This window comes from Musca autumnalis, unplaced genomic scaffold (assembly GCF_047663935.1).
Source record: "Musca autumnalis isolate F117 unplaced genomic scaffold, ASM4766393v1 scaffold_2, whole genome shotgun sequence".
NCBI classification, from domain to species: Eukaryota; Metazoa; Arthropoda; class Insecta; order Diptera; family Muscidae; genus Musca; species Musca autumnalis.
This window is the reverse complement of record NW_027411755.1, coordinates 96,220,746-96,244,542: the sequence shown is the minus strand read 5'-3', so window position 1 is coordinate 96,244,542 and position 23,797 is coordinate 96,220,746. Positions and strand designations below refer to the sequence as shown.

Sequence of the window (23,797 nt, the reverse complement as noted above, 5' to 3'; positions counted from 1 at the left end):
TGGAAAATTTTGGAACTATTATTCAATATTTTCTTTGAAGCCTTTACCTAATTAACTGCGTGTTGCGTGTGCGTTCAAAAAAAACAAAAACAAAACACATGTATTTGTTTTTGTTGTCAATTTGAAATACATGTATTTTGTTTTTGTATTTTTGAACGCACACGCAACACGCAGTTAATTAGGTAAAGGCTGACAATTAATTTTCAATAACAACAATGTTGTTTTTGTAAATTTGTTAGTTGTTGTAATTCATGCATATACCTTATAATAAATATACCTTGGGTATTTCCATAACCTTTCAAAGGATACCAACTTTAGCAATCGGGGCTTAACTCTAGTTTAGTAAAAACTCTCCGATTTTTTTTTTTGAAATTTTTACCAGAGGTAGATATTGTTGCGCTGATCACGGAAATGTATAATTTTCTTGGGGGACGGACCCGGTTACCCGGTTATTGGACCCGAAAGTCCGGGTAAAAAACCCGGGTTGGACCCGGGTCCGTCCCCCAAGAAAATTATACATTTCCGTGATCAGCGTAACAATATCTACCTCTGGAAAAAATTTCTAAACTAGAAACAACTTATCGCTTTTCATTTTGCATTTATCAAAAAGTAGTTATTTTGAAAAGTGATAACCTTTTTTTGTTCCACAAATTACTTTTCAATTTCCCTTGCACTTAGCAAATTTGTCTATCACTGTTCTTTTAGCACAGTTGTTGTGCTCTCTTGCTCAATTTTTCCGCCATATTGGTAAGTCTCTCAGTTCTCTTGCAAAGTGTGAATGATATTTGTTCCACAGAACGTTTTATCATCTTTGCATTACTTTTTACTTGGCAATAATAAATAAGACATGTAAAATTGAGACGAGCGAAAAAATCAAATGAAACTCATATTATTATGGGTACTTTACACGATATGTTTTTTTCATATGGGTTGTCACTTTGCATATACATTTTGTATTTAAAAAGTGACAACCCATATGTTAAAAACATATCGTGTAAAGTACCCATTAAAAGTAAATAAAATAAACTAAAATTAAATAAATTAAATTAAACTGAAATAAAATGAAACAAACTAAAATAAAATAATATAAAATAAAATAAAATAAAATAAAATAAAATAATATGTTATGTCACCCTTCGATGCGCCGAACGTGAAGGATCACCTTCACTTTACACCGCTGTATTTTAATCAGCTGTTCAACGCCGTCTAAATGTTTGTCGGCACCGCGCTGATCAAATCTGACATTTTGCTTGCAAAAAAAGGCGCCATGATTGCGAAAAATCATTGCAGTAGAAAATTCTGAAGAGGCAACAAGCCGAAAAAAAGGAGAATAACGAAGAAGTCATAAAACTTCTTCTCGAAAGTGTGGCTGTACACAATTTTATTAATTCTCCAAGAATAAAATTGTTAACACCATTTGTTCCTATTCTTCGAAATATAATTGCAGCACCAAATGGTAAGTTGCTTGCTTTCGCGGAAAATAACTCGGAGGAAAATTCTCAATTTTTTTCTGGAAATTTACAGAACGTTGCAACTGGGCAGGATAACTGTACTTTACACGCGGTTGGCCGTTCATCATTAGGCCTGACCACGTGCATCTTCCCATAAGACACACCATCTGTACACCATCTCCACCAATACGCCCCAAACACCTATGAATTCGTTGCACATGCAATAGTTTCCATAACCTAAAAATTGCATGCAGCCACACACCACACAACACGTTTGCCTCTTCGTCCAAAAATTATTCCCGACAGCAACACCAGTCGCCATGTGTTCCACACAAACACACTTCTAGTTTGTGGTTCACGTCTGCAATTTAATTGTATCATATTGTCACCCCGCCAATTGTGACACCGAACATAATTGAAGACATCGTATCATCACTGGAATCTTGCTGGTTGATCATAAGACAGTCGTTCGCCCATCCACCATTTTGGAATGGCCTTGTTCAACTTTACACGTGTCATAATGACTGCTTCCAGAACCATCTAACCTTTGGGCTACGCACAGCAACTTAGTAAGCCACAAATTAGTGCAAGCAGTCGTCTACAAATTTTCAACCCAAAATTGGATTACAATAAGGCGGAATCCTGCATTTCTAATTCGTGAACACGCCACCTGATCGACCATTTGTCTGTCCATACTGTTCTGGAAAAATCTAATAAATTGCATCGCTTCTACATCCCAGTGCAACAGCAGTTCATTTTGTTACGTCACCAACTCGGATTATAACCACCTGTTGTGGCACACATCTGTGCACAACATAAACCCTGGTAAGAACACAGTGTTGACCATCAAAAGTCATCAAGTCGAGTTCCACGTGAGAATTAACAACAACCCGATCGGTGTCATCATAAAATTCCTGCTGTTTAATAAAGTGATGTTCATTGGTTCTGGGCCGCAACATTATTACCATTGTGTAAAATTAACAACACTCTTAACCTGCAACATAAGATTTTGTGAAACATTAACCTGCTTTGTTAAGTACACCTCATCAAGAAGTTGGAATAAACACTACCATTCTCATGCATTTTACCTCCACCTCTCTATTTGCATCAACGTTCAGTTAGAACATTCTGTCCTACGTCACCACATTCATCTATAATGAACTGTCGCAACTGTAGGCCATAGTGGCAATAGTTAGCTGTTATAGTCTCCAACAATAGTCAACAACAGCAGTGCTTCAACGTATTCATTACAACAACAGTGGTAAATAGTCAACAGCAACAGTAACTGCAAGAATCAACAACTGTCCAACAACAACATCAAGTCCAGCCTACCATCGTCTACATCTGGCAGCAAAAGCAGTGGTAAATAACATCAATATCATCTGGCCGCAACAACAATTTAACAGCCGTGACTTTTTACATCATTCATCCAGCCTTATGAACACACAAGAGTTATAAGTATAGGAAGTTTGCGTAAGTCTTGAAATATTGAAAGAAAAGTTATGGACAGTATAATGGGAAGCCATAGTATATCATTTTGCATGGTTTACCATACGTGGTCCAAAAGTTGTGTTAAATGATTATTGACTTTTAAATGATTCATATTTATATTTTGCAATTATACAATCCACCTGTTGTCTAGTTGTAAGATATATACCTTTTCGATTTCCTATTTATACCACCTATCCTTATATTCTTTCCTATACAATCTTATACGATTATTTCTTGCCATCCATCTGATCTATAGTATTATTCTAATTTATACTGCTATACACATACTCCTATTTCATTTTAACTAATAGTTTGTTTTTTTTTTATCTGAAATCTAATCTTTTGCAAAGTTATCTAAATTACGCTTCCTCGAAGCATACTTTTAGGCTTATAGGAATTGTAATTTATCTGATTTCTTTTTATACATAAACTTTTATCTTTGTTGATGTTTACCAACATTCGCTTTGGTAATCCCATTATCTAAAATAACAACACCATCTGTCTTTGAGATAGAAAAATCATTTCCTTATCTTTTCGAGCTCGACTAGGCAGGGAAAAATTTAAATGTTACCATATCGCTTGTGCAAATTGGCACATATTGATGGGACGACCAAACCGGTTATTAATTTTTGCTTTATATTTAATTATATAGATTTTAAATAACTTTAAAAGATATTTCATCCTAAGGATGAACAAGTTGTATAATGAAATACCTGTTATCATTAACTTAAGCTTAATTTAGTTAATAAGTTAAGATAAGTTATATGAAATTGTTTGAGCCCTACTTAGGCACAATAAATTGTTTGAAGTCATGAATGAAATGAACATGCTTGAGTAGAATGTAATCATGAATCGGTAGGGTAAGAAGGTATAAGGGTCAGTGAAGAAAATATTTTGGGGGTCCTCTTAGTTCAGAGGCCCATTAGGGGGTTCATGTTAGGAACCCATAGGGAGGGCACAGGGTACCCAAATTCCACCTAGGGGTACCAGCAACAACAACAACAACCAAATTCAATACAACAACAAGGCTTTTCCTGGTTTTCTTATAAATTGATATATTTTTTTTTTGTATGTGCCCAAGTGCACCTCCTCGCCGCTAGAGCTTAAGCCGGAGCCAAAATAATCAAATGCCATTGTCACCTTGGTAACCAATAGAGGTCATACTTGCCAGGCACATTACAAAATGGCGCCCAACGTACAGGCCGATGTCTTAGGTTCAACTCCCCTTAATGGGAATTGTTCTTAAGCATTAGGTGTATGAATTTTTGTTTGATTGGTTTTCAGTATGTCTTGAGTTGTTGTTATATTACAACATACCAATTGCGACTTAAGGTCAATTAAATTTTAACATCATTTCTTGAATTTCATCTTAAAGAAAAAGTGTTTTAGTCGTCTTGCAAGCCTGAGTTTATGTCAAGCTGCAATTTTGTGACAAAACTTCTGCGTTATTGAATTCATACTTCGACTTTCTTTAAAGCTTTATAATATATTGTCATCTGCAGTTGATTATTTATGATCATTTGCATGATTTGCGATATTATAGATGCTTTAATATATTGATTTATTAGAATTGAAATTTTTTGGGGAAAATTTTTGACTGCGCTTTTCAAAGATAAGGAAGATTGTTTGTTGTTGTTGTTTATTCTTTTTTTATCTTGGCTGATACCTTAACCTTCTACTAATTACCTTTAACTTTATGAAAATTCTGATCTACAATTATTTGAACTCTTTCTAAAAACTATTGACACTAAAATTTTTGATATTTATTCGATTGTTGGCACGTTTAAGACATAGTGAGTTACCCAGTTTTTTTTTGGCACCTGCACTAACGAATTCTTTTGGCACAACTTTTTTTGTTTCTGTCTCCGGTTTGAGAATTGTATATAGCACTTCGTCGTGGAACCTGGTGAAATTTTCGAGATTTTAGTCGAGTGTGAGATTTACTTTTGAATTTCTCGGAACCTTTTGATAGTAAAGGGCCTTCGCTATTTTACTATACACTTTGCTTGAAGTTTTCTACAGTAGAATTACTATTCCAATTCAGATAGCTAGAAGCATAGGGTCGTCGCCCACAAGACTTTTGTTTTTTTTTTTGTTTTTAAAAGACTGCAGGAGGGGTTTGATAGGCTCAAACTACTGATTGCTAGTTCTTACTTTTAAAATATATAAGCTTTAAGTAGTAATATATTTTTGTTTGTTTTCACGTACACACAGGGTGTACACAGAACTGGACTAACTGTACCCGAAGACTGGTCTTCAGTTCGACTCGAGGTCAGCTGAAGTACCTTAAGGTTGTAGGGGCGGTATAGTCTGGAGAGCCTTCGGACGGCAGCGCTCAACCTTGAGTTGGAGCATTTTCCGTAGGACGGATTGTTGTCTGGTTGTCGATTTCCCAGTGTATCTTTAGAAAGCCGTTCTATGCTTAACTAAGGATACACTGAAGAGACCTCGAGAAACTTTTTGAGGAAATTCTAACCGGCAACAACCACTCCTACGTTTGAACAGTCTACTCCATAGAACAATAGGGGTAGGCGAAGAGAACTGAAGAGCCTATCGAAGTTCTATTTTCCTTTTACCAGCTAAGACTTTATTCGAATATTATTCGAACTAATTTTACCCGGACTTACAAACTTTTACCCTGATCTACCACAGCCTAGATAATCTACTGTCTCAATTTATTCTGTTTTTCAGGATTTTTGAGTTTTTTTTTTCCTGCTTATGAGAAACTTTGCAAGATTTATTGTTTTTTTGGTTCGATCCTTTTTTTGAAATACCTGACCTGTTGGAACCATTTAAATTTTCATATTGAGTTTTGTTGCGTATGAGATTTTCTATATTGGACTTTACGGAACCTTAAGGCAGTAACCGTGATTGACTGTTTCATCTATATATCTTTGGTATTTTTGTTGAATTTATGGTATCATACCTACCTTTTTGAAAACCTGTCGGTCATTAGAGAAGACATTTTTGGATTTTGAGCTTTTTATTGAAATTTCTTGTTGGACTGAGTAGTACAAGGACATTTTTTTTTTTGTGTAACTTTTGTTGATTTGTGGGACATCATGCAGCCTGCTACAGGTGCTAAGCCAAAAACTTACAGCATTATTACCAGGTCGACAAGCCAAGCAGTAGGAGAAGCTGCTGGAACAGAACCAGGTACCGGATCAGGTATCCCAGCTAGCGCTGATGGCAATGATCCGCCCACACCAAACGAATTTGCAAGTCCACCTACTCTTTCGCAAGTAAATGAGCAACCAAGTACAATTACTAGGCCTTCGTTTAGTCCCTTGACCATTCGAGGCAATGATGATGAGCAAATTGAAAGACTTAGTAGCACAGGAGTTCTTGAGGTAGTTCAGTCCGCCTTAGAGGCCACCCAAGCATCAATGGTTGAAACCATGAAAAAGGAAATGCAGAAAGCGGTTGCTGCTGCAGTTCAAGCTGCTTTTTCTCAATCTTCCGTTCCTCCAGCTAATCCTATTAACAGACAAGAACCACATTCTCAAAGCATTGATTGGCCTCATGATTTGCCACCACTACAAACCGATACCAGACATGCAGGATCGGGTAGTAGAAACCAGGAAGTTCCAAATCGAAATAGGGAAGATTTTAGTAGGCCCAGGTATCCATATCTCAGTAAGTGGGGCATTAAGTTTGATGCTACCCCAAAGACACCAAATGTCGAAGATTTCATCTTTCGAGTAGAAAGGCTTCGAAATAGTTATGGCTGCCCAGAACGAGAATTGGTTGATGAATTTCATCATTTACTGGAAGGCCGTCCTTGTCAGTGGTACTGGGGTCTGATCCGTCAATATCCAAATTTGAACTGGGAGATGTTAAAGCTGTGTATAGTTAGGGAATTCCAGCGTTTTCAATCAAATCTTGATGTAATGAGGCAGATTATGGACAGGAAGCAGGGGAGAGATGAGTCTGCTACACAATATATAGACGCTATAAATAATCTGCGTACTCAATTAAGGGAACCTTTGAAAGATTTTGAAGTTATAGACATCCTCAAAGCTGGATTGAAACCCAAACTTGCCCATTTAACATTTAGTGGCACTTTTTATTCGGTGGAACAATTCCGAAATGAAGTTAGGAAAGCTGAAGAGTTTCTTGAAAGGGAATCGTCGATGAGATTCAGAACAGGCCAACCCCCTCGAATGATAAATGAAATTAACGATTCTGATTTTGATGATTTAGTCCATGATGTTGAGGAGTTGCGTTTACGGCAGAAGCCAACTGGTGTTTCCAAAAATGAGCCTTCACGGTGTTGGAATTGCGGCAGCAATGGCCACATTTTTAAGAATTGTTCTAGTTCTCATCGTTCAGTATTTTGTTTCCGCTGTGGATCTCCAGGGGTTACCACTCCACAATGCAATAATTGCAAACAAATTAGTCGTCCTTCTAATGCCTCTAAGTCCGAATCCACAGCTACTCAGACTGTGGACTGACTAAGCTCATCCGATGTTTCCACTTCTATAGACCCAATCTTTTCTGATCCGTGTAGAATATTACCCAGACTTTCCAATAACTTAGCCAAAACGAAACCTGATTTGACCCTACCATTCCATGTACGCATGGCGAACTACAGGAAGGCCCGCGAGCGCATTTTTAACTCGGAAATTTCGACAAAACCTGAAATTTTCGTTTCCAAAAGAATCTTGAAAGCTCGTGAGAGATATAAACTTAGATGTCAGAAGAGATTATCGTTATCTTCTACCAATTTTTGTGATTTTCATTCCAATGATCCTCGACCATTCCGAGAAGTTTTGATTAATGGTATTCCCGTATTAGCACTCTTCGACAGTGGGGCTACTGTTACCTGTTTAGGTAAAAATTGTTTGTCGTTTATTGAAAAATTGAATTTGAAGGTTATCCCAATTTTTAAATGTAGTGTCGGTACTGCTAATGGGCAGAGAGTTTCGTGTTCAGGCAAAGTTCAAGTAGAGCTCACGTACAATGGCCAGACGGAGACCATGGACATCTATTTGATTCCTGGTCTAGAGAATCCAATGTACTGTGGTGTTGATTTCTGGAAGAAATTTAGTGTCGCACCTAAACTTGTAAGCAGTGTAGAGATCAAGTCCGATATTCAAGATTCTGATATGCATACATTGTCTCCAGACCAAATGCTGATGCTTGACAAAGCAAAAGAAAGTTTCAAAGATTTTGAACAGTTTGGTCTTGGGAAGACAAATCTGGAAGAGCATATTATAGATACGGGAGATGCTCCTCCGATTAAACAGCGCCACTACCCAGTGTCTCCAGCTGTTGAATCCTTGATATATTCGGAACTTGATCGCATGCTAAAGTTAGGTGTGATAGAACCCAGTACTAGTCCTTGGAATTCGCCGGTCACGCTCGTACGCAGAGGAGAGAAGAATAGGCTCTGCTTGGACGCGCGGAAACTGAATGACGTTACGATTAAGGATGCGTACCCACTACCCTTTATAGATTCTTTGCTAGGACGCTTACAAGACACATATTTTATCTCAAGCATCGACTTGAAAGACGCGTTTTGGCAGGTCCCTCTGGCAGCTGATAGCCGTCCGAAGACTGCGTTCACAGTACCGGGGAGACCACATTATCAGTTCACCGTCATGCCGTTTGGGTTGTGTAACGCTGCCCAACGGTTATGTCGGTTAATGGATAAAGTGATCTCACCGGAACTGAAGAACAAAGTATTCGTATACCTTGACGACCTTTTGGTCGTATCTCCAGATTTCGAGACTCATGTCGATCTGTTGAGCAAGGTAGGCGAGATGTTGTCCAGAGCAAACCTGACCATAAACCTGAAAAAGTCGAAGTTCTGTCGACGTCAGCTGAGATACTTGGGATACATCGTCGGTGAGGGGAAATTAAAGCCCGACCCTTCAAAGATTGATTCAATAACCGACATACCAGTACCGAAGAATACGCGTGAGGTCCGTAGATTTTTAGGAATGGCATCGTGGTTTAGGCGATTTATTAGGAATTATGCCGAAATTACAACTCCTCTTACTCGCACCTTGAAGAAGGGCAAACAGTTTTCCTTTGACGAAGAAGCAGTTGAAGCGTTCAACAAACTTAAGGCAGCTCTCACTACAAGCCCAGTGTTAAGTCATCCAATTTTCGATAAGCGGTTCTACGTCCAATGCGACGCATCCAACATAGGGATTGGTGCCGTCTTATACCAGCTAGACGCTGAAGGTCTTGAACGTCCCATCGCCTTTCATTCCGCCCAGTTATCCAAGGCTGAACGGAATTATAGCGTAACTGAGCGGGAGTGCTTGGCCGTTATCAGCGCAATAAAAAAGTTCAGACCGTTCATTGAACTTATGCCCTTTACGGTGGTAACGGACCATAGCGCTTTGAAATGGCTGATGGGACAGAAAGATCTCAGTGGTCGGTTGGCAAGATGGAGCCTAAAACTCCAAGCCTTTAATTTTGAGATACAACACCGAAAAGGTTCCCAAAATGTGGTCGCCGACACCTTATCGCGTGTTCATATGGATGAACTTAACATGTTTGTGGATGAGAAACCTTTAGTCAATTTAGAGTCACCCGAATTCAAGAGTGAAGAGTATTTGAAGTTAATCGATATGGTCAAAGAAAACCAGGACAGTCTTCCAGACTTAAAAATTTGCGATTCTTTCGTTTATAAAAAGACAATCCCGTCGGATGGCACCCAGGTGCATGAGAATTTCATATGGAAGTTATGGATTCCTTCAGATTTGACCAGATCTTTAATCGAAAAAGCACACATGTCCTCGGTAAGCAGTCATTGTGGGATAGGTAGAACCATCGCGGGGCTTAAACAGTATTTCTATTGGCCGAAAATGGCAAGTCAAATTCGTGAGTTTATAAATTCTTGTATTGTTTGCAAGGAGACAAAAGCTCCGAATCAAATCTTACGCCCGAAGATGGGAAGTGAAACTGTGACTGACAGGCCTTGGCAGAAAATTTTTATAGACTTTATCGGACCATTTCCACGATCGAAATCAGGCAATACTTATGCTTTCATCGTCTTAGATCATTTGACGAAGTTTATTTTGCTGAAACCGCTAGCGAAAGCTAATTCGAGTAACGTCATTCGATTTTTGGAGGCAGAAGTGTTTCATAAATTCGGTGTACCGCAGATAGTTCACTCGGATAACGGTAAACAATTCGTTTCTTCAGAGTTTACTAGTTTCTTAAAAAGATATGGTTGTCAACCGATGCGAAATGCCGTGTATTCGCCACAGGCGAATGCATCGGAACGCGCAAATCGTACAATCATAGCGGCGATTCGGTCATATGTATCCGAAGACCAAAAAGATTGGGACCGATATCTTTCGGCCATCGAATGTTCACTTAGGTCTACTGTGCGTACATCAATCGGATGTTCGCCTTATTTTGCACTCTTTGGAACGCATATGGTCACTCACGCCAGCGCATATGATTTGTCAACGAAACTAGGAACTCTTGAAGACGGAGCTGTTGAAATTATACCGAAACAAAACATGCTGGAAATAGTCAGGAAAACGATCAAGGAAAAACTTCATGATTCTTATGACAAATCGGCGGCCCGATATAATACGCGATCTCGAGAGGTAGATTTTAAACCAGGACAAGAAATCCTGAGACGCAATTTTGTCTTAAGCGATGCTTCGCGCAATATAAATGCGAAATTGTGTAGAAAATTCGCAAAGTGTAGAGTGGTTCGGAAAGTGGGAAACGCATTATACGAAGTTGAGGACATGCAAGGCCGAAGTATAGGGAAATATCACGCGAAGGACCTACAGCATATAGTCCCCGCGAAATAGTTGCCCGGCTTTATTAGATTTTTTTTTGTAGTTGTGAGATTAATCTCAGGGTCGCAGTTCTTCCCCACCACATGCGGCATATTAAGGCTGACTTCCCGAATCAGTGGACCTGCGACTGGTCTTCGGTAACTTTTCGGGTTTGTTATGTCACCCTTCGATGCGCCGAACGTGAAGGATCACCTTCACTTTACACCGCTGTATTTTAATCAGCTGTTCAACGCCGTCTAAATGTTTGTCGGCACCGCGCTGATCAAATCTGACATTTTGCTTGCAAAAAAAGGCGCCATGATTGCGAAAAATCATTGCAGTAGAAAATTCTGAAGAGGCAACAAGCCGAAAAAAAGGAGAATAACGAAGAAGTCATAAAACTTCTTCTCGAAAGTGTGGCTGTACACAATTTTATTAATTCTCCAAGAATAAAATTGTTAACACCATTTGTTCCTATTCTTCGAAATATAATTGCAGCACCAAATGGTAAGTTGCTTGCTTTCGCGGAAAATAACTCGGAGGAAAATTCTCAATTTTTTTCTGGAAATTTACAGAACGTTGCAACTGGGCAGGATAACTGTACTTTACACGCGGTTGGCCGTTCATCATTAGGCCTGACCACGTGCATCTTCCCATAAGACACACCATCTGTACACCATCTCCACCAATACGCCCCAAACACCTATGAATTCGTTGCACATGCAATAGTTTCCATAACCTAAAAATTGCATGCAGCCACACACCACACAACACGTTTGCCTCTTCGTCCAAAAATTATTCCCGACAGCAACACCAGTCGCCATGTGTTCCACACAAACACACTTCTAGTTTGTGGTTCACGTCTGCAATTTAATTGTATCATATTGTCACCCCGCCAATTGTGACACCGAACATAATTGAAGACATCGTATCATCACTGGAATCTTGCTGGTTGATCATAAGACAGTCGTTCGCCCATCCACCATTTTGGAATGGCCTTGTTCAACTTTACACGTGTCATAATGACTGCTTCCAGAACCATCTAACCTTTGGGCTACGCACAGCAACTTAGTAAGCCACAAATTAGTGCAAGCAGTCGTCTACAAATTTTCAACCCAAAATTGGATTACAATAAGGCGGAATCCTGCATTTCTAATTCGTGAACACGCCACCTGATCGACCATTTGTCTGTCCATACTGTTCTGGAAAAATCTAATAAATTGCATCGCTTCTACATCCCAGTGCAACAGCAGTTCATTTTGTTACGTCACCAACTCGGATTATAACCACCTGTTGTGGCACACATCTGTGCACAACATAAACCCTGGTAAGAACACAGTGTTGACCATCAAAAGTCATCAAGTCGAGTTCCACGTGAGAATTAACAACAACCCGATCGGTGTCATCATAAAATTCCTGCTGTTTAATAAAGTGATGTTCATTGGTTCTGGGCCGCAACATTATTACCATTGTGTAAAATTAACAACACTCTTAACCTGCAACATAAGATTTTGTGAAACATTAACCTGCTTTGTTAAGTACACCTCATCAAGAAGTTGGAATAAACACTACCATTCTCATGCATTTTACCTCCACCTCTCTATTTGCATCAACGTTCAGTTAGAACATTCTGTCCTACGTCACCACATTCATCTATAATGAACTGTCGCAACTGTAGGCCATAGTGGCAATAGTTAGCTGTTATAGTCTCCAACAATAGTCAACAACAGCAGTGCTTCAACGTATTCATTACAACAACAGTGGTAAATAGTCAACAGCAACAGTAACTGCAAGAATCAACAACTGTCCAACAACAACATCAAGTCCAGCCTACCATCGTCTACATCTGGCAGCAAAAGCAGTGGTAAATAACATCAATATCATCTGGCCGCAACAACAATTTAACAGCCGTGACTTTTTACATCATTCATCCAGCCTTATGAACACACAAGAGTTATAAGTATAGGAAGTTTGCGTAAGTCTTGAAATATTGAAAGAAAAGTTATGGACAGTATAATGGGAAGCCATAGTATATCATTTTGCATGGTTTACCATACGTGGTCCAAAAGTTGTGTTAAATGATTATTGACTTTTAAATGATTCATATTTATATTTTGCAATTATACAATCCACCTGTTGTCTAGTTGTAAGATATATACCTTTTCGATTTCCTATTTATACCACCTATCCTTATATTCTTTCCTATACAATCTTATACGATTATTTCTTGCCATCCATCTGATCTATAGTATTATTCTAATTTATACTGCTATACACATACTCCTATTTCATTTTAACTAATAGTTTGTTTTTTTTTTATCTGAAATCTAATCTTTTGCAAAGTTATCTAAATTACGCTTCCTCGAAGCATACTTTTAGGCTTATAGGAATTGTAATTTATCTGATTTCTTTTTATACATAAACTTTTATCTTTGTTGATGTTTACCAACATTCGCTTTGGTAATCCCATTATCTAAAATAACAACACCATCTGTCTTTGAGATAGAAAAATCATTTCCTTATCTTTTCGAGCTCGACTAGGCAGGGAAAAATTTAAATGTTACCATATCGCTTGTGCAAATTGGCACATATTGATGGGACGACCAAACCGGTTATTAATTTTTGCTTTATATTTAATTATATAGATTTTAAATAACTTTAAAAGATATTTCATCCTAAGGATGAACAAGTTGTATAATGAAATACCTGTTATCATTAACTTAAGCTTAATTTAGTTAATAAGTTAAGATAAGTTATATGAAATTGTTTGAGCCCTACTTAGGCACAATAAATTGTTTGAAGTCATGAATGAAATGAACATGCTTGAGTAGAATGTAATCATGAATCGGTAGGGTAAGAAGGTATAAGGGTCAGTGAAGAAAATATTTTGGGGGTCCTCTTAGTTCAGAGGCCCATTAGGGGGTTCATGTTAGGAACCCATAGGGAGGGCACAGGGTACCCAAATTCCACCTAGGGGTACCAGCAACAACAACAACAACCAAATTCAATACAACAACAAGGCTTTTCCTGGTTTTCTTATAAATTGATATATTTTTTTTTTGTATGTGCCCAAGTGCACCTCCTCGCCGCTAGAGCTTAAGCCGGAGCCAAAATAATCAAATGCCATTGTCACCTTGGTAACCAATAGAGGTCATACTTGCCAGGCACATTACAAATATAAAATAAAATAAAATTAAACGAAATAAATTAAATTAAAATAAAATAGAATAAAATAAATTTAAATAAAACAAAATCAAATAAAGTGAAATAAAATAAAATAAAATTAAGTGAAATAAAGTAAAATAAAATGAAATAAAGTAAAATAAAATATAATAAATTAAAATAAAATAAAATAAAATAAAATGAAATAAAATTAAAAACGACCCTCCGCCCGCAACTAATCAATTTCATATCCACTGTAAAACATTTTGTTGTTATTCAAATACTTGAATACAACAAAATATGGACTAAAGCTGAAATAAACACAAAGATGTAAAATTCTGCAGTCCAACAATAAAAACGCCAACAACAATAATAGGCATCAGCACGGCCTTGTTGATCAATGCGTAATGCAAAAACAAAAACTTTCTCGTTGTTTTACCCCCGCTTATTGAAGCAACACACTATGTTCGTATTCTTTGCAATGCAAAGACGACATAAAAACAGTGGTGGATATAAAATTCTTTAGTTCGACTCAAATTGTAGGGTAATCAGTTTTAGGGCCATACAGCAAATTTCTCATTTTGTTTAATTTGCTGGATGGGCTTATTGACCTGTTTATCGATACAGAGTCGGCGGAAAAGGGAACTGATGAAGTTGTTTGGTGACAACTGAAACTATAGTATTCCCGACCCTCCGCCCGCAACTAATCAATTTCATATCCACTGTAAAACATTTTGTTGTTATTCAAATACTTGAATACAACAAAATATGGACTAAAGCTGAAATAAACACAAAGATGTAAAATTCTGCAGTCCAACAATAAAAACGCCAACAACAATAATAGGCATCAGCACGGCCTTGTTGATCAATGCGTAATGCAAAAACAACAACTTTCTCGTTGTTTTACCCCCGCTTATTGAAGCAACACACTATGTTCGTATTCTTTGCAATGCAAAGACGACATAAAAACAGTGGTGGATATAAAATTCTTTAGTTCGACTCAAATTGTAGGGTAATCAGTTTTAGGGCCATACAGCAAATTTCTCATTTTGTTTAATTTGCTGGATGGGCTTATTGACCTGTTTATCGATACAGAGTCGGCGGAAAAGGGAACTGATGAAGTTGTTTGGTGACAACTGAAACTATAGTATTCCCGACCCTCCGCCCGCAACTAATCAATTTCATATCCACTGTAAAACATTTTGTTGTTATTCAAATACTTGAATACAACAAAATATGGACTAAAGCTGAAATAAACACAAAGATGTAAAATTCTGCAGTCCAACAATAAAAACGCCAACAACAATAATAGGCATCAGCACGGCCTTGTTGATCAATGCGTAATGCAAAAACAACAACTTTCTCGTTGTTTTACCCCCGCTTATTGAAGCAACACACTATGTTCGTATTCTTTGCAATGCAAAGACGACATAAAAACAGTGGTGGATATAAAATTCTTTAGTTCGACTCAAATTGTAGGGTAATCAGTTTTAGGGCCATACAGCAAATTTCTCATTTTGTTTAATTTGCTGGATGGGCTTATTGACCTGTTTATCGATACAGAGTCGGCGGAAAAGGGAACTGATGAAGTTGTTTGGTGACAACTGAAACTATAGTATTCCCGACCCTCCGCCCGCAACTAATCAATTTCATATCCACTGTAAAACATTTTGTTGTTATTCAAATACTTGAATACAACAAAATATGGACTAAAGCTGAAATAAACACAAAGATGTAAAATTCTGCAGTCCAACAATAAAAACGCCAACAACAATAATAGGCATCAGCACGGCCTTGTTGATCAATGCGTAATGCAAAAACAACAACTTTCTCGTTGTTTTACCCCCGCTTATTGAAGCAACACACTATGTTCGTATTCTTTGCAATGCAAAGACGACATAAAAACAGTGGTGGATATAAAATTCTTTAGTTCGACTCAAATTGTAGGGTAATCAGTTTTAGGGCCATACAGCAAATTTCTCATTTTGTTTAATTTGCTGGATGGGCTTATTGACCTGTTTATCGATACAGAGTCGGCGGAAAAGGGAACTGATGAAGTTGTTTGGTGACAACTGAAACTATAGTATTCCCGACCCTCCGCCCGCAACTAATCAATTTCATATCCACTGTAAAACATTTTGTTGTTATTCAAATACTTGAATACAACAAAATATGGACTAAAGCTGAAATAAACACAAAGATGTAAAATTCTGCAGTCCAACAATAAAAACGCCAACAACAATAATAGGCATCAGCACGGCCTTGTTGATCAATGCGTAATGCAAAAACAACAACTTTCTCGTTGTTTTACCCCCGCTTATTGAAGCAACACACTATGTTCGTATTCTTTGCAATGCAAAGACGACATAAAAACAGTGGTGGATATAAAATTCTTTAGTTCGACTCAAATTGTAGGGTAATCAGTTTTAGGGCCATACAGCAAATTTCTCATTTTGTTTAATTTGCTGGATGGGCTTATTGACCTGTTTATCGATACAGAGTCGGCGGAAAAGGGAACTGATGAAGTTGTTTGGTGACAACTGAAACTATAGTATTCCCGACCCTCCGCCCGCAACTAATCAATTTCATATCCACTGTAAAACATTTTGTTGTTATTCAAATACTTGAATACAACAAAATATGGACTAAAGCTGAAATAAACACAAAGATGTAAAATTAAAAACCAGTAAGGAAAGGATCAAAGTCGGGCGGGGCCGACTATATGATACCCTACACCACTGTGAATATGTAAAATATAAATCGGAGCTATATCCAGATCTAAACCGATTTTGATATAATTTGGCACATTTATTTCCAGACCGAATTCAGTCAAACATTCCAAATATCATTGAAATCCGACTTATATAGCGTGTTTGGAGCAGCAAATACGCGAAATCGGCCGAAAATATATATGGGTGCTATATCCAAATCTGAACCGATTTCGATATAATTTGGCACATTTATTTCTAGACTGAATTCAGTCACACATTCCAAATTTCATCGAAATCGGAAATATATAGCGTGTTTGGTACAGAAAATACGTGAAATCGGCCGAAAATATATATGGGAGCTATATCCAAATCTGAACCGATTTCTATATAATTTGGCACACTTATTTCTATACCAAATTCAGTCAAACATTCCAAATTTCATTAAAATCGGACGTATATAGCGTGATTGGTACATCGCATACGTGAAATCGGACGAACATATATATGGGAGCTATATCCAAATCTGAACCGATTTCGATATAATTTGGCACATTTATTTTTAGACCAAATTCAGTCACACATTCCAAATTTCATCGAAATCGGACATATGTAGCGTGTGTGTTACAGAAAATACGTGAAATCGGCCGAAAATATATATGGGGGCTATACCAAAACTTGGACCGATATAGCCCATCTTCGAACTTGATCTTCCGACGGCTAAAAAAATGGTATTCCCCAATTTTCAGCGAAATCGGTCAACAAATGCGACCTGTATGTTGCGAACGGACGGACGGACGGACATGCATAAATCGACTCAGAAAGTGATTCTATGTATATCCCTAGAAGGAACTATGGGTCTATCTCGCTTCCTTTTGTATGTTACATACAAATGCACTAACACATAATACCCCTTACCACATAGTGGTGTAGGGTATAAAAAATAAAATAAAACAAAATTAATTAATATGAAATAAAAATAAAATAAAATAATTTTAATAAAGATTAAATAATAATTAAACGAAATAAATTAAAATAAGATCAAAATAAATCAAATGAAGTAAAATAAAATAAAAAATAAAATGAAATAAAATAAAAAAATAAAACAATATAAAATGAAGTGAAATAAAATAAAATTAAGTGAAATAAAGTAAAGTAAATTGAAATAAAATAAAGTTAAAAAATAAATAAAATAAAGTAAAATAAAATTAAGTGAAATTAAATAATCTAAAATAAAATGAAGGGAAATACAAATAAAATAAAATACAATAAAATTAAGCGAAATCAAACAAGTAAAAAGCGTTATGTTCGGCATAGAGTAATTAGCTTTCTTTCTCCACACAGTAGAGAAGTTACTTGTCAAATTATAACTAATTCGTTCTAGAAATGTATCTAAAAACCTTAAAATAGCTGAAATCGGACGGTACTACTATACTACTATATGGAGGCTATAAAAAAACGTAGACCTATATCCATAATTTTTTGTGGAGACGTTTCTTGGTGATTGACTGAATTATACCTAATTCGGCCTGGAAATGTAGCTAATAACCACAAATTAGCTGAAATAGTGCGGTATAAGGTGGCTATAATAAAAGTTGGGCCTAGGTCGGTAAGTTTTGGAAGCATATTAAAACTAATTCGTTCTGAAAATGTAGCTAAAAGCCTTAAAATAGCTGAAATCGACGGCACTGCTATATGGGGACTATAACAAAGCTCAACTTCCAACTTGATTTAAGACACGTGTGAACAGCATTTCATCCCCTTATCTCAACTCGTTCGGAAGATAGCGTGGTTACAACAGACGGACGGATGTATATGTATATGTATATACCTTATAGGGTCGCAAATGATTATTTCGATGAGTTTCAAATGAAATATTATGGTGGAGGGTATAGTAATAAATAAAAATAGTCTCTCAAATAGAGTATAGTCTAAATGTAAAATCGAGAAACATCGATTTGTGAGGTTGTTCGCAGGGTAGAAGTTCGGAATGGGGTTGTTCGTAGGGTGGAATTTCGGATAGTGAGAGTTCGAAGTAGGATGGTTGATTCAGAGGGTAGAAGTTCGGAAAAATCTTTACAATTTCTTGTCATAACCGTGTTTTCAGTATTTCCGAACAAAATCTCGCTTTAACAATTGGCAAAGAGAACGTTTACCTCGCAAATTTAAGGCAAACTTATCAAAATTTGATCTGCAAAATCAAAATGCAGAGTTTTCTGTGGAACGAAAGAGCAATTTTTTTTTTGCAAAATCTTAGCAAAATACGCTTTGCCGTTACAACTTTTCATATAGCAGAAATAACGTTTGTGGAACAGAAATCAAAAAAAGAGCTACATTATTTGAAAAGTAAGCAAACTCACTTTATAATTAACAACTTATCACATATCAAAAAATAATGGTTCTGTGGAACACTTAACTTTGAGCATTGTCAAAAATATTGATAAGTGCAAAATGAAAAGTTGATAAGTTGTTTCGTGGAATAGGGCCCAGATCCAACCCGGTTTTTTAATCTGGACTTTCGGGTCAAATAACCGGATCCACCGCCATGAAAATTATACATTTCTGCAATCAGCACAATAAAACCTAGCTGTGACGTCATAATTGCTACAAACGTCAAAGACTACATTGATCACTACTGCACTCTTGTTTAGTTTTTATACCCTACCACACTGTGGTAAGCGGTATTATGTCTTTGTGCATTTGTATGTAACATACAAAAGGAAACGAAATAGACCCATAGTTCCTTTTGGGGATATAGATATAATCACTTTCTGAGTCGATTTATGCATATCCGTCCGTCTGTCTGTCCATGTATTTTTGTTCGCAACGTACAGGTCGCATTTTTTTGTCCGATTCAGCTGAAAATTGGGGACAGCAATTTTTTTAGCCATACGAAGAACGCTATTGCTTTTGGTGAAAATCGGTTAAGATTTGGATATAGCTCCCATATATATATTTTCGATTTCACGTATTTGCTGCACCAAACACGCTATATACGTCCATTTTGATGAAATTTTGAATGTGTGACTGAATTCGGTCTAGAAATAAATGTGCCAAATTATATCGAAATCGGTTAAGATCTGGATAAAGCTCTTATTTATATTTTACATATTCACAGTGGTGTAGGGTATCATATAGTCGGCCCCGCCCGACTTTGATCCTTTCCTTACTGGTTAAATAATAGCTTCGTTCCAGTACTTTTTTAAGGAAAAAGAGCAAACTGTCGAAAATGAGTTCAACATACACATTTTTCCAAAATGTACGGGAACGGAAAGCAGAAACGTCATGCAAACTGGAACACATGTCAAAGTAGGCAAATCACAATCCGCAAACATGTTGAACAAAAAGTTTCTAAAGAGAAAGCTATTCAGCGCCATTTTTGTTTAAAGAGAAGTAAAAATTTTGCACCTTTTTGGTGTACGGGAACGCATTTGGGTAAAAATGTGCAAATTGTGTTAAATGTGTAAAAAATTTTTAAGTCCCAATTTACATTAGGCGAGTTTACTTGCGGCAAGTCTCGTAGGAGAGACACGTATGGGGAATGGATATAGAAAAAAATTGCTCCTACCGGCAATTCCTTTTAGTTTTTTCGTATTTGACATTATTTTCATTGTTTTTTAAACAAAACTTATCGGAACAGAATTGCTTTGTATAAATGCAAGAGGCTAGTTTAAAAGGGAACGTGAAAAATTGCCGCAAGTAAACTCGCCTAATGTAAATTGGGACTTACAGTGAGCAGTTACGTATTTTGGGATTTCTTCAATGTAAAAATTTAAATTTTGCCAGAGCATGTATTTTTAGCGTTATGTATCAGATTCCATCAAAATACGAATTTTGAATTTCATGTGGGTTACGTCTTTGGCCATTTCTGTTGACGATATCAAAAATAGAAACAAAAATTCAAACTCCCGTATAGATTTTGATAGAGTTGGGTAATCTAGTTCCTAGTTCCTTGTACTAGTTCCAAAACGTATGAGTAACATCATGAAAAATAACCCAGCGAAAAGTTTGCCTCCAAAGAGGCAGTTAAATGATATGTACAAGTGATTTGGAAGTGCATCAAATTATGCATTTTCACTCATGATTTTTACAAGGGAGTGACCCCGGAAAGAGGCACTCCATTGCACCGCATTTTAACTGACCCTTTGGCATTGCATTTTAACTGAACTTTTGGCACTGCATTTTAACTGACCCTTTGGCATTGCATTTTAACTGACCCTTTGGGGTAGAATAGGAGGCAGTCCAGAGCACGTGTTTTGAATAACAAAATAAAATGCATTTATTATTTGTGTAAAACAAAAATATTAATAACTTTATTAAATTAACATTATGAAAATTCTCTATTGAATTCAATAGCAAACATGTGTGTTCCTTCGCTCTTTATTTAATCCAAGCTTAAGTGCTTTTGCTTCTTCTGCTAAATGGGTTTGATATTGTCTTCCCATCACTAGTTAAGATTTCGACATGTACTCCAACAGCACCCATTGGGAAATTTTCTTCTCGTGAGTTACCGGAAAAATGTTCACAAATTAAATATTATTTAGTTTGTATTAACAAATGTTTGGAAATGTTAACGCGATTATCTCTTTTATTCCGCTGCCTGTAGAGATGTATAAACTGATTTATGTACATGTAGGGATCTCTAACAACTGCTAATAAAATGTAGTGAACGGAGTGCCTTTTTCACGACTCCGTTTGCACTGCATCCGGATGCTGTTAAATTGTGAGGAATTGGAGTGCCTTTTTCACGACTCCGTTGAACTGCCTCCGGATGTTGTTAAAATGTGACGAATGGATGTGATTCTTTGGATTGCATCCAAATGCGGTTAAAATGTGAGGAATGGAGTGCCTTTTTCACGACTCCGTTTGAACTGCATAAAAACATGCCGTGAAAGAACTAGTCTACATTGCACTACTTCCAATTTATTTTGCTGGGAACGTATGATATTAAGTATACGCAGTTTGTTCAAAGAAACTGCGAAGTGAACGAGATAGTTCCATATAGTTCCTTTGGCACAACTCTAGATTTTGACACTAATACGTCTGTACGACAACCCAAAAGTTTGTGCAAATTTGTACAAACTTTTACAAAATGCTGTTCGATAACAAACTTGCAAAGTAAAAGAGAGAGAATTTGGAGACAATTGTGAGAGAATATTGGAGAGTTTTGGAGACTTTTGTTTACAAGTTTTTGCAAGGAAAATTTTTCTTGTAAGAATTTGCAAGTTTGATCAGCTGATTTAAATTCGAAAGTTTTGTGGCGGACTTCTTGGCCAAAAACATAAACAAACGTTTGGCTATTAAAATAAATAGATATAAAAAGGGAAAAAATTATTAAATAAATTATGGAAAACGATAATGTAAGTAAAATAACTAATTTTGTAGTTTGTGGTGACTATTTTTTTTATTTTAAAGGTATCAAATCCCAGCAAAAAGCGGTGCATCCACGGAGTAGGAGAAACACAATGTAGACGGCCAGGTATTCCCAACGAAAGCAATAAATATGTATGCCAAACATCGCACTGCGTTCCAGTATGTTTTATATTTGTGCATTGGAAAGGGAATTATAGTTGTAGCAGCACTAAGGGCCTCGTCACATAAGAGGCAGAAATGATTTCAGCCAGAAAGCCATGGCTCTTATGTACCGAGGCACTCAGAACAAGATGTAGGAAAGGCCAGAGAAGGAGAGAAGATTATTTTCACATCTGTTGACACAAAATCAAATAATATAGCTGTTAAGTGTGTACAAGATTTTATGGATCAAAGAAGAATTTTAAATGGAAAATAAAACAAGTAACGGCCAGGCCGAACTTCTTATACCCTCCACCACAAGTTGTATTGAAGTAAAATGGAATAATTAGTTTCCTTTCGTGTATGAAGAAGACTTAATAAAAAATTTCAGCAATTTCGGTAAAAACAATGTGAGACACCGTTCTATGGGGGCTATTTCAAAACGTCGATCTATACCGACAAATTTCTGACGGAAAGTTTTTAGACTCAAAGAAGACTAAATACCAAATTTCCTATATTTCGGTAAGAGCATGTGGCTAAAACTTAAAAAATGCCGAAAATCAAGAAGTACGCTTCTATGGGGATATATGAAGACGTGGACCTATACTGATAATACTCTTCTGGAGTATTTTATAACTCTTGGAAGACTAAATAACGAATTTCAGCCATTTCGGTGGGATATTAACGTCAAAATCTTCAGTATTACGAAAATCGGGAGGTACCGTTCTAAGGGGGCTATATCGAAACGTGAACCTATACCGACGAATTTTAGTCGAAAATGGGGCAATATGAAAGCGTGGACCTGTACAGACAAATTTCTGGCGAACAGTTTTATATCATATTGAAGACTAAATACCAAATTTCAGCCATTTTGGTGGAATATTGAAGCCGCAACCTTCAAAATACGGAAAATCGGGAGGTACCTTTCCATGGGGGCTATATGAAGGCGTGGACCTATACCGATAAATTTAAAGGGGAAGTTTGTGTACCGCCAACGAATAACAAATTTCAGCTATTTCGGTGGAATATTGAGGCCACAACGTTCAAAATACCGAAAATCGGAGGTACAGTTCTATGGGGGCTATATGAAAACGTGGACCGATATATCCCATTTTCAATACCAACCATCCAGCAAGTAATAAAAACTTCTGTACCAAATATTGACTGTCTATCTTTAAAATTGCGAGCTGTATCTTGATTTCAACAGACAGACGGATGGACATGGTTAAATCGACATAGAATTTTATGCTGATCAATAATATATATACTTTCATGGTAGAATAAGGAAGGTAGAACAGGTTTGAAAAAACCATAGAAAATCAACCCTACACCTGTGCCCGCTTTCTTTCAAAATTGCCAATGGTGACAAACTTCAAGTTTTGTTTTTGTTTATGTTTTGTTTTCTGTTGTCGAAAATAATAAAATGTTTAAAAAAATAAATGGAACGTTGTAAAGAAAAATCAAATATTTTTATGCGGATCTGCAGAAAACGTTGCTATTACAGATGTTGTTGTGTTATAGCAACGCAAATATGTACATATTTCAGTTATCTGGTGGTGCTGGTTCCTCCGTATTCAAACTCAAAAATTCGGCAACATATATTGGTTGCGTCCATAAAAAATTAGGAGAAAGTGGTGAGTGAGCTAAACAAATGCAGGTCCCAATTCACATGCCGGGCATGTGTTGAATATCGTGATATCAATTTGGGCCCGATACGAAT

The 23,797-nt window shown here is 36.9% G+C and overlaps 3 long non-coding RNA genes across 3 annotated transcripts in view; 2 read left to right on the top strand and 1 right to left on the bottom strand.

The window, feature by feature from the left end:
• The window catches only part of LOC141394323 (uncharacterized), a 204,093-nt gene that overhangs the window by 157,087 nt on the left and 23,209 nt on the right, over positions 1-23,797 (bottom strand). The window lies entirely within an intron of this gene.
• On the top strand, positions 1,217-3,763 carry LOC141394318 (uncharacterized). The gene is made up of 2 exons (XR_012410339.1): positions 1,217-1,456; positions 1,525-3,763. It is a non-coding gene; the product is annotated as an uncharacterized lncRNA (long non-coding RNA).
• On the top strand, positions 10,949-13,510 carry LOC141394317 (uncharacterized). Its single transcript, XR_012410338.1, has 2 exons — positions 10,949-11,203; positions 11,272-13,510. It is a non-coding gene; the product is annotated as an uncharacterized lncRNA (long non-coding RNA).